Source organism: Neofelis nebulosa, chromosome 12 (genome assembly GCF_028018385.1).
Source record: "Neofelis nebulosa isolate mNeoNeb1 chromosome 12, mNeoNeb1.pri, whole genome shotgun sequence".
Lineage (NCBI taxonomy): Eukaryota > Metazoa > Chordata > Mammalia > Carnivora > Felidae > Neofelis > Neofelis nebulosa.
This window is the reverse complement of record NC_080793.1, coordinates 86,127,437-86,141,620: the sequence shown is the minus strand read 5'-3', so window position 1 is coordinate 86,141,620 and position 14,184 is coordinate 86,127,437.

Here is a 14,184-nt window from a genome sequence, read left to right as displayed (position 1 = left end):
TATGTCTGATTGCTTCAGGAGTGCTATGAAATATTTTTATTCCATGAAATTCTTTAGGGCAGTGCTTCTCAAAATTTAATGTGCACACAAATCACCTGAGGATCATGTTAAAATGCAGCTTCTGATTTTGTGTACCTGGGATGAAGCCTGCAATTCTGCATTTCTAAGCACCCAGGTGCTGCTACTCATGGTCCCTCAGAGCTAACTTTGAAGCCTTGGCATCATGATGTTATTATATCTCACATTGCCGTCTGTCAATGATGATACTGAAATCAACTGTTTTTATCTTGTAGGTATAAACATATTAAAGATGTTTAAGCATCTTCTGTGGGGAAGAAAAGGCATGTAAAATTTTTGTTAGGTAGCCAAGAGTACGGATCAATGGCCAAAGAAAAGGGCATCTTGTGGGAAAAGACTTCCAGATTGGGTGGTCCAAAGAAGTTTCATAGAAAAGGAGGATTTTGAGTTGGTAAGGATTACAGTAGGCAAAGAAGAAGAGAAAACAAAAATCAGGGTTAGAAAATAACGTCAGTGCCAGATTATTTAGATTATTGTGGATTTGTAACACACTCTGACATCTTAATGCAAAGCCCCTCTCATTACTGTAATCTCTCAGATTTTTGTTTGTGTTTGTTGTTTTGATTTCATGTGAGCCTCCGATTGTTAAGTTTCAAGAAAAAATATATTGAGATTGACTGGATTTCATTAAGTTTAAGGATTTTGGGGGGAGTCGATGACATTTCTTTAATGTTGTCTTCTTGTCGCTGTTTGTCCATTTATTACAGTCATTATGCTCCTGAAAAATTTTTAAAGTCTTCTGGGAATATTTTTTTCCTTGGGGCAGTTCTTTATTTATTTATTTATTTATTTTTTTATTTTTGGGACAGAGAGAGACAGAGCATGAACGGGGGAGGGGCAGAGAGAGAGGGAGACACAGAATTGGAAACAGGCTCCAGGCTCCGAGCCATCGGCCCAGAGCCTGATGCGGGGCTCGAACTCACGGACCGCGAGATCGTGACCTGGCTGAAGTCGGACGCTTAACCGACTGCGCCACCCAGGCGCCCCTCCTTGGGGCAGTTCTTTTTTTTTTTTTTTTTTTTTTTTTTTTTTTTTTTTTTCAACGTTTTTTATTTATTTTTGGGACAGAGAGAGACAGAGCATGAACGGGGGAGGGGCAGAGAGAGGGAGACACAGAATCGGAAACAGGCTCCAGGCTCCGAGCCATCAGCCCAGAGCCCGACGCGGGGCTCGAACTCACAGACCGCGAGATCGTGACCTGGCTGAAGTCGGACGCTTAACCGACTGCGCCACCCAGGCGCCCCAAGGGCAGTTCTTAACTAAAGAGCATTCTTCCCCAAGTAAGAGTTACTAAAATATCATTAACAAGAGTAAGCAAAAAATACATATAATACCTAAGAAAAAAATCTATCTCTTCAACTTGTACCGCAAAGCATCATAACTACTATAGTTGATTTCTCCATTATATTTGCTAATTAGTTACTGCTGATGCATAGAAAGAGCTCCTGAAGTTTGAATATATCCCATGCACATTCTTTTCACATATAATAAGCTCACTGAAACTTGTTATCAAATGATTCTTTTGAGTTTTTCACGTAAATAATATCATCTCAGGATCATGATAATAATTTTCTCATTTTTACTCCATTTATTGTCCTACCTTACTTACTGCATTGGCCAGAACTTCAAAAAAGGCTTAATCATAATGTTTAATGGGAATACCTTTGTTTTGCCTTCTGTGATTTTATACCCAGATCAATATTATTGAATCGTTATTTTATTTTATTTATCTTCTCTATCAAAACGAATTTGATATTTGTGCTTATTTTTGATTAAAAATAATAATCCCAGATTACCATTAGTCCCTAATCACTCAACCTTTCAAGTCTCAAGTTCTTCTAGCTTTGCTCTCTCTCTTGAATTGTTCAAGACAAACATGGGTGGCACTTTATTTTGAGTCCTTAGATTTCTGAGATTTCTGAAAACGGTTTAGGTTAAAATTATTGGTTACAATTTCTTCCTATAAAAATCTTTAGACAGTTGCTCCATTGATTCTCCCCTTTACAGAAGTCTGAGGTTAAGGCTGAGTTTGTTCTTGTGTAGGATAATGGTTTTCCTCCCTTACTGAATGTCAGAGAGATTCAGTGCTAGTTCTCTCTGGTCTCAAACCAAAACATGTCCAGAAAGGGACACATTAGCTCAGCTGTGGTTAGATCCTCAGGACTTGGGCATTTCTGTGGAGCTGGGGGTGGTGATACATTGCCTTATCCAGACAGCTCCTGCTTTCCCAATGCATGGTTGAATGGAGGCATGTTTATAGAAACAGATGGGGAGCTAAAAGTCTGCCTGGTGGTGGGCAAGATAAAGGGAAAAGACACAATCTGAACTGTGCCTTGAGATAGGATGAGTTTGCCAGGCCATGCAATGGTAGATGGGAACAATTCAGTCAAAGAACCAGCACCCATTCACAGCACAGAGATAGAAAAGGAAGCAATTTCACATAGGAAAACCACAGAGTGCATGGAGGGAATAGCTGGAGCTGAGGCTGGCAGGTAGGATGGGGCCAGTTGGAGAAACAGCCAAAGAAAAATGGATGTTATTCTGAAGGCAATCACCATTCAAACCAATGAGGAATCATCCCAGGTAAAAAAGTGAAAAAGCATCAACTGACTTGTTTTCCGACTTACCACGCTGGTGGCCAGCGTGGAATTTGAGGGTGGGCCACTTGGGAGCCCAGAAGAGAGATGAAGATCTGGCATTGGACAATGGAAACGGATCAGGGACAGATGGAAAACATGTTTTAGGGTTTGAACCAACAAGAGATGCAAGGGAGGTAGAGGCAGAGAGAGACAGGGGAGCCAAGATGACTGCTGTTTTCCCAGAGTGTAGAGAAGCCATCCAGGATGGAGCTGTCAACAGGGGTCTAGAGGTTGGGAGAGAGCTCTGGGCTGGTGAAATAGAAGGGGGTGTGCAACACTGGGAGACAGTGTGGTTACTCAGAGAGGGACAGTGAAAGGTGAAGCAAGAGCTGAAAGTTGAGGCTAAACACCACGAAGAGATTGGACCGGTCAAGCACTGAACATGCTGTAAGATTTGCAAGTGGAGAAGTGAGTAGCCACTGCTTGAGGAGTCCCTGCTGATTTTGAGAGAAGCCAAGTAACTGATTTTGAGAGAAATTAGGAAGAAGCCTTGTGATCTCCTAGAAGTACGCAGGTAGTTGATGTTGAGGCTAAGAGGTTTGCTTACTTGATGGGACTGAGGAATCAAGTCCCCAAATGGATGTTGAGGCTAAGAGTTTTGCTTACCTGGTGGGACTGAGGATTCAAGTCCCCAAATTAAGTTTGGCTTATCCTGGGTCTCCGAGTTATTTTTGGTTTCAGTTCCTTGACTGAACCGCAGGACCTGCCTACATTTCCGCTCATTTATCTTTTCTTCCTTTATCTTCCAAATATTTGTTTTTTCTCCAGAAGACTGCTCAATTGTATTTTAACACCTTCCATCGTAATGATCCTGTTGGATAGACAAAACTATCATTTCAGTGAAATCAGCAACCTAGAATTAGAAGGCATCTTGGATCATTTGTCTAACGTACTCTCCCGAAATTATAATCCCCCTTTAGCATCCTTAACATATTTCTAGTGATAGTAAATTGCTACTTCAGAAAGAAGCCAATTACTTTGGTTGGACATACCATACTTAACAGCATGTCTGTGTTAGTTCAGCTGGGATGTGTTCAGCTGCGAGTATCAGGTGACTCCAAAATTGTTCAAACAAAGATGAAAATATAGTATTTCATCTGATAAGAAGGGCTGAAGTAGGTACGTTTCATAGTTTGTGAAGTTAGTGTTTCAACACAATGTCAAAGACCCAGGGTTTCTCAATCTTTTCACTACACTATCCTCAGTGTATCAGCTTTAGTGCCCCTCATTGTCACAAGATGGCTGCCATTATTCCAGGCATCACACACGATCATCAGACACCCAGCAGAAGAAAGAAGCCATATCCTGTTTGATTCTTTTTTGTTAGTGAGGAGACCTTGTCCAAAAGCCCTCAGAAGACTCCCACCTTACTACTGCATAGTGGCAATGAGTGTGGATAATAAGCTGTACACCCTGGGTCTGTAATCTAGCTCTACTCCACACACTTCCTAGGACAAGTATTTTTAGTGTCTCTAGCTCTGAATTTCCTCAGCTGCAAAACTTAGATAGTCATACAACCTACCTCATAAGGTTGGTGTAAGGATTAGTATTAATATACATAAAGTACTGGGAAAAGTGCCTGGCATATAGTAAGTGTTCAGTAAGTGTCCATTATCATGCATTCAACCAACCTAATTGGGCTACATGTCCATCCCTTAATCAGCTACTGGCAAAAGGAAGGAGGTTACCATGATTGGCTTTGAAACTCAGTATTTATCCTCAAAATGGGGGCTAACAATGTGGATCTCTATATGGATATATGAATAAAACCCGGACTCTGTTAACAGGGAAGGGAGAATGGGTAGATGGCTCTTGGGGAGGCCACCAGTACTGTTGACCATACAATGCACAACTTGCCAATGACTTTCATCCTATTCATTATCAATTTGCCAACCGTGGTGATGTTGGGAGAAGAAAGAGGAGGCAAAGAAGATTTTGCTTAACATATACAGTTGACACTCAGACAAAGGTAGAGGTCAGGGGCACTGACACGGTCAGTCAAAAATCCATGTGGAGGGGCACCTGGATGACTCAGTCGGTTAAACGACTGACTCTTGATTTTGGCTCAGGTCATGATTTCACAGGTGGTGAGATCGAGCCCCACATCGGGCTCTGTGGTGACAGCATGGACCCAGCGTGGGATTTCTCTCTCTCCATCTCTCTCTACCTACCTGTTCACCCTCCTCTTTCTCTCTTTCTCAAAATAAATAAACACTTAAAAAATAATCCATGTGTAACTTTTTGACCTCCCCACCCCAAAAAGTTAATTACTAATAGCCTGCTATTTTCTGGAAGCCTTAATGATAACATACACCACCAACTAATACATATTTTTTGTGTTATATATATTATATACTGTATTCGTACAATAAAGCAAGGTAGATAAAAGAGAATGTTATTAAGAAAATCATAAGGAAGAGAAAATATGTTTATGGTACTGTATTTATCAAAAAAATATCTGTGTATCAGTGGGCCCCCAGAGTTCAAACTCAAGTTGTTTAAGAGTCCATGGTACTGGTGATATATTGCTAATATACATATTCTAAGTAAATTCATGCTTGATTCCTACAAAGTGAAACCTGAAAATATTTTTTAAATACCTAACAATTAGTTGCAGTATAATCTGAAACATGAGAGTAAAAGAACTTCTTTTTCTACATTGATTTGCAAAGGTTTTTCTGCCTACGTTTCTCCCTTGATTTGCACAACAATCAGGTGATGTATGAAGAGATATTATTATTACCATTTGCAGATGATACGGATGCTCTTAGATCTCTAGAAGTAACTTCAGATACAGAGTTCAGAAGTAGCAGATTTCAAACTCCAATTCAGTTCACCCATTTCTTGGTTAGAAGTTTTTCTTCTCAATCACAGTGGCTTGCCTGTAAAATAAAGACATTCTGAAATGTTTTCTTCAGCCATCATTAGCAGAGGCTTGCTCCAATCTTACAGTCAAGAATCAAATACAATGTGCCAAGAATATGGCAGAATATGTGAGCACATATCCAGCCATGACATTCTTAGCATCATTCATTTCCAGAGAAGTGAACGCACACATTTATGTGTTACTATTCTATGGAAGGGTTATCTGGAGGCTTTTATTATTATAAATGTTCTTTCTTCAAATGCCCAGTGTTAATTGCTAATTCCTAATTTTCCTTTTTTCCAAACCAAAATTGGCAATGGGCCATTTGGAAATGTGATTGCAGAGAATATGAAGTATGAGAAACCTCTTCCCAAAAAGAAATGTTCACTTAGAAAAAAGTTTCATTCCAGAAAGGCAGAATTTGGGTAAATCTCCGTTAAAAACCGTGTAAAATTGCCAGTTGCTTACATCGATTACTGTTGTAATCAATGGAATGGGATAGTTAGTGATCTTTAAAAAACTTTAATTGCCATATTTTAATAGAAAGTTTTTGACATATTTTATAAGAGCGCTATAATCATTGTTATTTACATCATGCTATACTCAACATTTCTTTTTTTTTTTTTAATTTTTTAACGTTTATTTATTATCGAGAGACAGAGAGACACAGAGCGTGAGCAGGGGAGGGGTAGAGACAGGGGGAGACATAGAATCTGAGGTAGGCTCCAGGTGCTGAGCTGTCAGCACAGAGCCCGACGCGGGGCTCAAACTCACAAATTGCGAGATCGTGACCTGAGCCGAAGTCGGTCGCTTAACCGACTGAGCCACCCAGGCGCCCCTCAACATTTCTGTCAGAGACTCCAGCCGGGGACCCTGCCCTCTGCACCCCACTTCCATGGCGTGGCAGTCGAGAGACCTCCGTGTGATTTCTTGATGTGTTTAGAACTTACTCTTATGCTTTTCTTTGCACCTGCATGCCAAGATCCTGGAAGGAGACTGAGGATCTGCTCTGAATGAAACAAATAGGGGGCCCCAATCTCTTCACTGGCTTTTAAAACAGACAAGCCAACCAACCACTCGCTCTAAACATTTTAGGAGTTAAACAGCCCTGGGAGGGAAATGGAGGTTCATGGGGGTAGGGCTCCATTGAGAATAATTTAGGCTCTCCCCCTCATTTCAATTCCTATCTGGAATCAATGGAATATTACTCTTCCTCTCTCAGATACACCAGACCTCCTCCCCGCAAGGTCCCATGTTCTCCATTGTCAGGATATTTTCTCTTGCTCTTCTCTTTCCAGGAGGGAAATCTGGCATCTACTGGTTGTATCAAACAGTATTTTCCCACTTCTTTGCATTTCTAATTCACCTTGTCTAGTGTCTGAACCACAGTATGTATAAACGAAAGATATTGTTAAATGGTTACTTGTCCTGACTTTTCTCCCATTCTTTTCCCAGGTGAAATCATAATTTGGACCAGAGGTCGGCAAACTAAGGCGAGATGGCCAAATCCGGCCACACCTGTTTGTTACTATTTTTTGTCTAAGGTTGGTTTCACACATGCACTCCACAACAGCGGAGGTGCGCAGTTGCGACAGAAGACCATGTGGTCCACTGGGGTGGAGAGATTAACAGACCATCCTCTCACTGAGAAACTTTGCCCTGATTTAGGCAACATTCTTGAAAATACTTCACCTGTACCCAGGCTTTACTGTTCATGACATTTTTACTTATTTATCTTGATCTTCTTGTACCTCGGAAATGCCTATTCTCTCATTTTACAGATGGGAAAATTAGAGAAAAACAAATACCATATGATTTCACTAACATGTTTTTGTTTGTAAAAAACAAAACAAATGAGCAAACAAGCAAAACCAGAAACAGAATCATAAATACAGAGAACAAACTGGTGGTTGCCAGAGGAGAGGGGGTTGGGACGATGGGCAAAAATCGGTGAAGCGTGTTAAGAGGTACAGACTTCCAGTTACGAAATAAATAAGTCACGGGGATGACAAACACAGCATAGAGAACAGAGTCATTAATATTGTAATAATATACGGTGAGTCCACTTATTGTGGTGAGCACAGTATAATGTACAGAATGGTCAACACTATGCTGTACGCTTGAATTTAACAGAACATTGCAGGTCAACTATGCATCGATTAAAAAGTAAAATAAAACAAAATTAATAAAAATAAAACCCAAAGTGTTCAGGGACAGAGTTAAAGATGGGATGCAGTCAAGTTGGAAATAACGCAAGTATACCGATAGGCAGTTTCTCTCCTAATCTCTTAATTTAGACACTTAAAGTCCAATGGGAATTTTCTGTTAAAAAAAAAAAGAAAATAAAATTAGAAGGTGACTAACCCAAGATCACAGAGGTGGCACTTGGCAACTTTGGGATTACACAAAGTGATCGATTGGCGCACTAGAGATGACGACATTTGGAAAGGAGAGGGGAACTAATCGGCCATCCAGAGACCTACTTATCCTCCCTCTTCCGTGGTTGAAGAGGGGCCATTTTTGTTTGGTCCTATTCCATCTACTGTGAATGCTTCAGGTGAATTTGCCTGCTCAGTTCCCCTCCCCAAATCTCTCAGGGGGAGGGAGATGTTAAAATGGATGAGACAACCACAGATTAGTTCTTCTTAACTCTGCGCTCATTGGAGTAGGATTAGAAGGCACAGAAATGCCCCTGAGTCCAAGAGTTACCCAGGATGCACAGGCACCTCAGAGCCCAGCTGCTGCTTTGGATACATTTTGGCACTGGTTGGGCCTGTTGGCTTGGGCTTCTTACTCTGAATTCAGTGCTCTTTTCCACTATATTAAGCAGACTGTTGAATAACGATAGCACAAATGAATGATCATGATTTCATTAGGAAAACACAAAAGAAGAGATGAAATTTTGTGCTGGATTCCAAATGTGGCCATCATCAGTTTCTTGCCTCTTTGTAGGTGCAGATTGCTCCTCTGTTCCTGTGGTGGGAGAGTCTAATTCCTTTCCCCTTGAATCTGGGTGATCTTGGGGGCAAGTCTGAGGTGGGACTTCTGACACTAGGTTATAAGAAGTTGGCAACCTCTACCCTGAGTCTCTCGGAAGGCTCATTCTGAGAGACTTCCTCACAGAGCCTAGCTGCCATGATGTGAGAAATGGAAGCCACATAGAGATGCCACAGACAGGCGTTCTAGTCGAAGTCTCCAGCTCATCTCAGCCAACAACAGCCATGTGTGAGTGCCATCTTGGATGACCAGCCCAATGGAGTCTAAGCGAGAAATCCTAAGCAAAAAGCACCCAGCCAACTCATACACTTGTGAAAGTTAATACACTGTTTTGTTTTGTTTTTCAAGCCGCCACATTTTGGCATAGTTTTTTGCAGGTACAGGTAACCAAATAAAAGCTTAAAAACCAAAAGGCAATTCAGTTATAAACAAGAAAGATGAACATATTTTGCGAAGACAACCTAATCAACAAGTCCATTGTTCAATAAAAATCATAAAAAAAAAAATTCCCTAAAGTCAGTGAGACAAAACAAAGTTTCAGATTTGGGGGGAACTAGTGGGGGCGAGATGTGTGCAGGTGGGAAGAGGTTCTTACAGCACAATTGTGCTTCAAAGTTGCCAGTTGTTAGCAAGACAAAGTTTCCCCGTAGATGCTTCAGGCATAAGGATCTTACTCCCAGGGAAAATTAAAGAGGTGCAGAATAGAAATTTCATGGTATCTTCCAGGATAGACCCAGGGATGAAGATTTCTAAGTCTTTGCCCTAGAGAAGAGAAGCCCTGGCTGGAGGAAGGACAAAGGAGTAGAAAAGAGAAAAGGAAATGTTGGAGACACTCCAGAAACACCTGGGTTTCCTTCTGAGGCCAACTTTGTATCCCTGGAAGGTAATCCCATGGGAAGAGGGAAGCAATGTTTTGCTCTTTCTGCTCTTCCTCATGGGTGCTCTCAGTTGGCTAATAAAATAAAACTGTCTACATACCTCACAGTGATCTACTTGCATGCTTTAACATCCCATTGGTGTCTGGATTTTGATCAGTTTGTTTTCCTCAAAGAAAGAAGGGCGGTCATCTTGGGGAGTCATGGGCACCTGAAAATGTCTCCCTTCAACTTTAGAGCAAGGAAGTCCCAACATTGGGTTTCTTTTCGAAAGGGGCATGTGTGTGTGTGTGTGTGTGTGTGTGTGTGCCTGTGTGTGTGTGTTTGTGTGTATATTCAACCACAAGGTCAATCCTCTGGAACAGTAAATTTTAGACCTTCCTTCTCCAACATCTCCTATACCCCCCCTCCCCCCAAGCTTGCTGCTTCTACTTTTTCTTCTTCCCTCTAGTGCTGGGTCTGCCATTCATCCCTCCAAATATTCTCTGCACTCATCTCTCCCTGACTCTGCACAGAAAAGCTGACTTACAACGACTTCATCAATAGACTTTCTTGCCCTTCCTTTTCTGGTTGAGTTCAGCCAATGCGGAGCCCCGGAGAATGAGTGAAGGCAGGACAGAAGTGACATCGTCCTGTTTATTCCCTTGGCTTTCTCTCTGCAGTCACTTTGAGCCAGTGGTATCCCTTGCCTGAAGGTCTGAGCTCCTCTCATGACACCCCTCTCTGCAGGACTCTCTCATTTTGGTTTCAGTAACTGCTCCCTCCCCTCCTATCTTGGGCCTAGAAATGGTAACAGCTGTGCTTTTATTAGGTCAGGGTGCTGTACTAACCATTATGGCTTCCCTACAACTCTGTAAATAGTCTCTTTATTAAATTTATTAAAATCTCATGGAATGATCCTAATTTGAGCATGCCATCTACTTCCTGCTAGAACCTGATGGATACACTAGTCTACACTATGGGTCATTACATCTTACTATAAAATTAGTTTAAGGTTTTCTTCCTTTCTCAGCCATTCGTGATAGTAAGTCCAACTGTGGCACTAAAAGATTTTTGGTTCCTAGGAATTTCATGGATAAACAATCAGGTGGAGTTTGCACTGGCAGGGGAGGAAAGGGCAAGAAGATTAAAATCTGCTCCTCACGAATCACACCCGAAGGAGTCTTCCATCTATTCTGACATTAATTTTATAGAATACCCTGCTCCTTCACCTCCATTACAGCCTTACTTAAGCTAACTATTGGCTAGGTGAGGGTGGAGAGCTAGTCTTTTTCCAGGTGGGGCTGGGCTGGGAGATGAGTACCTGGAGATGCAGGGATCGGGGGGCTGTGGTACAGTGGGTGGGGAAACACCAACACAAGCCTCTTCTACATTGTGATTGTGCTAAGGTGAACCATGACTAAGCACATAGCTGCTGCTGCTTCTTTCTTCTCCTCCTTCCTTCTCTCCATCCTCCTCCTCCCCCTCCTCCTCCTCCTCCTCCTCCTCCTTCTTCTTCCCCTTCTCCTTCCTCTTCTTCTCCTCCTCCTCCTCTTCCTCCTCCTCCTTCTTCTTCTTTTCCTTCTTCTCCTTCTCCTTCTTTAAGTAGGTTTCTCACCCAGCACAGAACCCAGTGCAGGGCTTGAACCCATGACCCTGAGATCAAGACCTGAACTGATATTGAGAGTTGGACATTTAACTGACTGAGCCACCCAGGTGCCCCAGCACATAGCTTCTTGATGTGGAAAATACAGGTTTTCAGTGTAATTTCTGCCTCCTCTGCTGTGATTTTGTTAGTTTTAAAACCACCACGTTCTCACAAGATTTAGGTGATATTAGGGATGCTGCTAAAAGTCTCCTGAATAGTTTCTGAGTTTCTACACTGAAGACCTCCTCAGCAGTAACTATGAAAGAGACATATTTGATCACAAAATTCCCTGTCCTTGCAAAGCGCCTAGCGGCCCTCCATTGCTTAGGAGGTAACAGCCAAATGTTAAGCCTGACATTCTAAGTCCTATAGCCTCACCTCTATTCCTAGTCCCTCTCCTACCTCTCTCTCTTTATTTCTCCAGGCAGATTAATCTTCAGCCAAAGCAATCAACCTCTTCATTTCTAAGCCTGTTATACAAGTTCCTCCTTGTAGATGGCCCCCTCAGGGCCCACTGGCTTCTCTGCCACCTGGAAGTCCTTTCCTTAACAGACGTGGCCTCCCACTGGGGAGTGAGTGATGGAAGGAAAGGGTGCTTGATTTCACGTTTTGTGGATCTCTCCAGCACAGTACAGTACCTTCACATTCTAAGTATCATCAAAAGAATTTGTGGGGCAAATGAAGGTAGCTGATCCAAATGGTAATTTTTCAGGAACTGTTTCTAATTGTCTTTGCCTGAAAACAACAGGCAAGTTTGAGGTTCAGAAATAAGAGGTAGACAGCAAGGGTTCTGTATTGCAGGATAATCCTTAACTCTTCCTTTTCAAAGCAACATCTATTTGTCTATGAATAGACACGATCCATGTGGATCTACTAACCACATTCATGCACAACCAGAATGACGAGGATTAAGCCTAGATTAAAAAGAAATCTTCAGTATCATCATTTGTCAGCAGTAAGTACTCCATAAATACAGACTCTACCAAGGACTGATAATGTGTAAGTTTTTCAAGGTGCTCTGGGGGAGGGGACAATTCCTTCACGGTTCCTCCATATTTATCTAAAGTAAGTAAGACAATGGAATCCAGAAGAAAGCCAGGAATTGGACAGACAGAGTTGAACGTGTTCACAATTTTTTTCTTTCTGATTGGAAAAATGTCCTGTTCTGGTGTTTGATGCTGCAAAGAGTTTCCTTCAGCAAGGAGTTAAGGTTAGATGTGGCCCAGTGCCTAGTGAACTCCTGTGGGAAGGCCAAAGGAAGGCAATGGACAAAGCAGTATGGAAAACGTTACATCCAAATTGTAGTTATTCCCCAAAGATGGGCCCCAGCTCTAACATTTACCCTGTACCTTGTAATAGCATTTGGGGAATCATTAAAAGCTTTTGGTGTCACTATTTTAATTAAGAGTGAAAGTTCCTCAAGGGCCAGGCTCAGTCAGTAGTGGTCATTGGGGAGAAATGGAATGTCAAATAAACACAGGCTCTTGGATTCTACCACAGAGTCCTAGAACCCTTATGTAAAGCGTGTTTGGAAAGCATACTTCCTCTAGCGAGGAAAGCGAAGCTGGGACTGGGCGTTCTCTCTAAATCTCTCTCCAGATCTCTATCTATAACATGTATGTCCACTGAAATACGGAATCCATAGCTGGCGAATGAAAGCGTTTACGTTTTTCTGATAAAGGTCTCAAAAGTGTTGTAAGATTGTATGTGTGGAAAGCTAGATTTAAATCTTGAAATATGACTGAGGACTCCATGTGCCACACGTGGAAACTTCCTTTTTAAGCTTCACCCTCGGATACCTAGCTTGCATGATATACGTGACTTGACAATCAGGGAGGTAATACAATGTGCATATTTTTATACCTTCTTTCGAGATTGCACAACACATCATTTTCCTGACAAACAGTATTCTGAACGTGTACCTTCGTCAGGTTACTCTCCCTCTCTACACCTTTTATGATAAACAAAGAACTTTTTTCCCCCTTCCAAATTCCTAATTTATCATGACACAATTGCTGAATGAGCAGATTCGGTAACCTAACTACATTCTTTCGGCTTTGGAGGGGATCCAGGGGTATTTACTTTAAGTACAGTGCAATCTCACTATAATAAAATACTGTTTGTGAAACATTTCCCAATAACCACGTGCATGAGGATGTTATGCCGTTAGCGATTACTACTCTACCCCGGGTACACTATATCAGAGAAAACACTAAACTTTAACTATTTCCTCCTTTGGGAATCTGAGAGATCACTTTGCACAGATTAACGTGTCAGGTATTCTGTGCTCTGTAAAAATGGCACTTGAATGCAGATTTTGGTATGCTCGCCCTTTGTAGAGAGCTGTGTCCATGAAGACAGGGATCCACAGACACAAACATGTGATGATTCTACATATATTTCGAGAAGACATCAGAATACAAACGAGAAAAAGAAAAAGTAATTTACGTACAACTTTGCATGGCCCAGCAAGTACCACATTCAGGAAATACCTCCAGAGCTGCAGACACGAGTGTGTTAATGTCTTTGATTACTTTCATATGGTACACTTGGAATTGTTAAAACACAGCTGCCACACATCAGAAGGTACTAGAAACAATCTGTTGGACAATACAGCAAAATGGCAGTAAATGAATTTCAGAAATACCCCATGCTAGTTACTAGGGGATGATTTACATGAAAAAAGAACAACAACAAAAATTTAAAAAATGCCAAACACATCAGGAAATATCCCCAAAAGTCACTGGTCTTTTTTGGTCTTAAACATCCCTTCAAAAAAAAAAAAAAAAAAAAAAAAAACAAAAAACAAAAAACAAAAAAAACCCCACATCATTTCAATACTCTGTTGGTATTCCTAACTGGCGGAAAACATATATAAACATAAATGTATATAATGCATATTATATATATAACATATGTCATGTATAGAAATGTAAATAATGTATCTTACATATAATACATAACATGTATATAATATATACAAATATTTAAAAATATATATATAATATATAATACATATATAATATATATGCATTCCACAATATTGATTAATAAAGTTTTTTTCAAGATAATTTTGTTTGTTAAGAGCAAAACTTGACAATT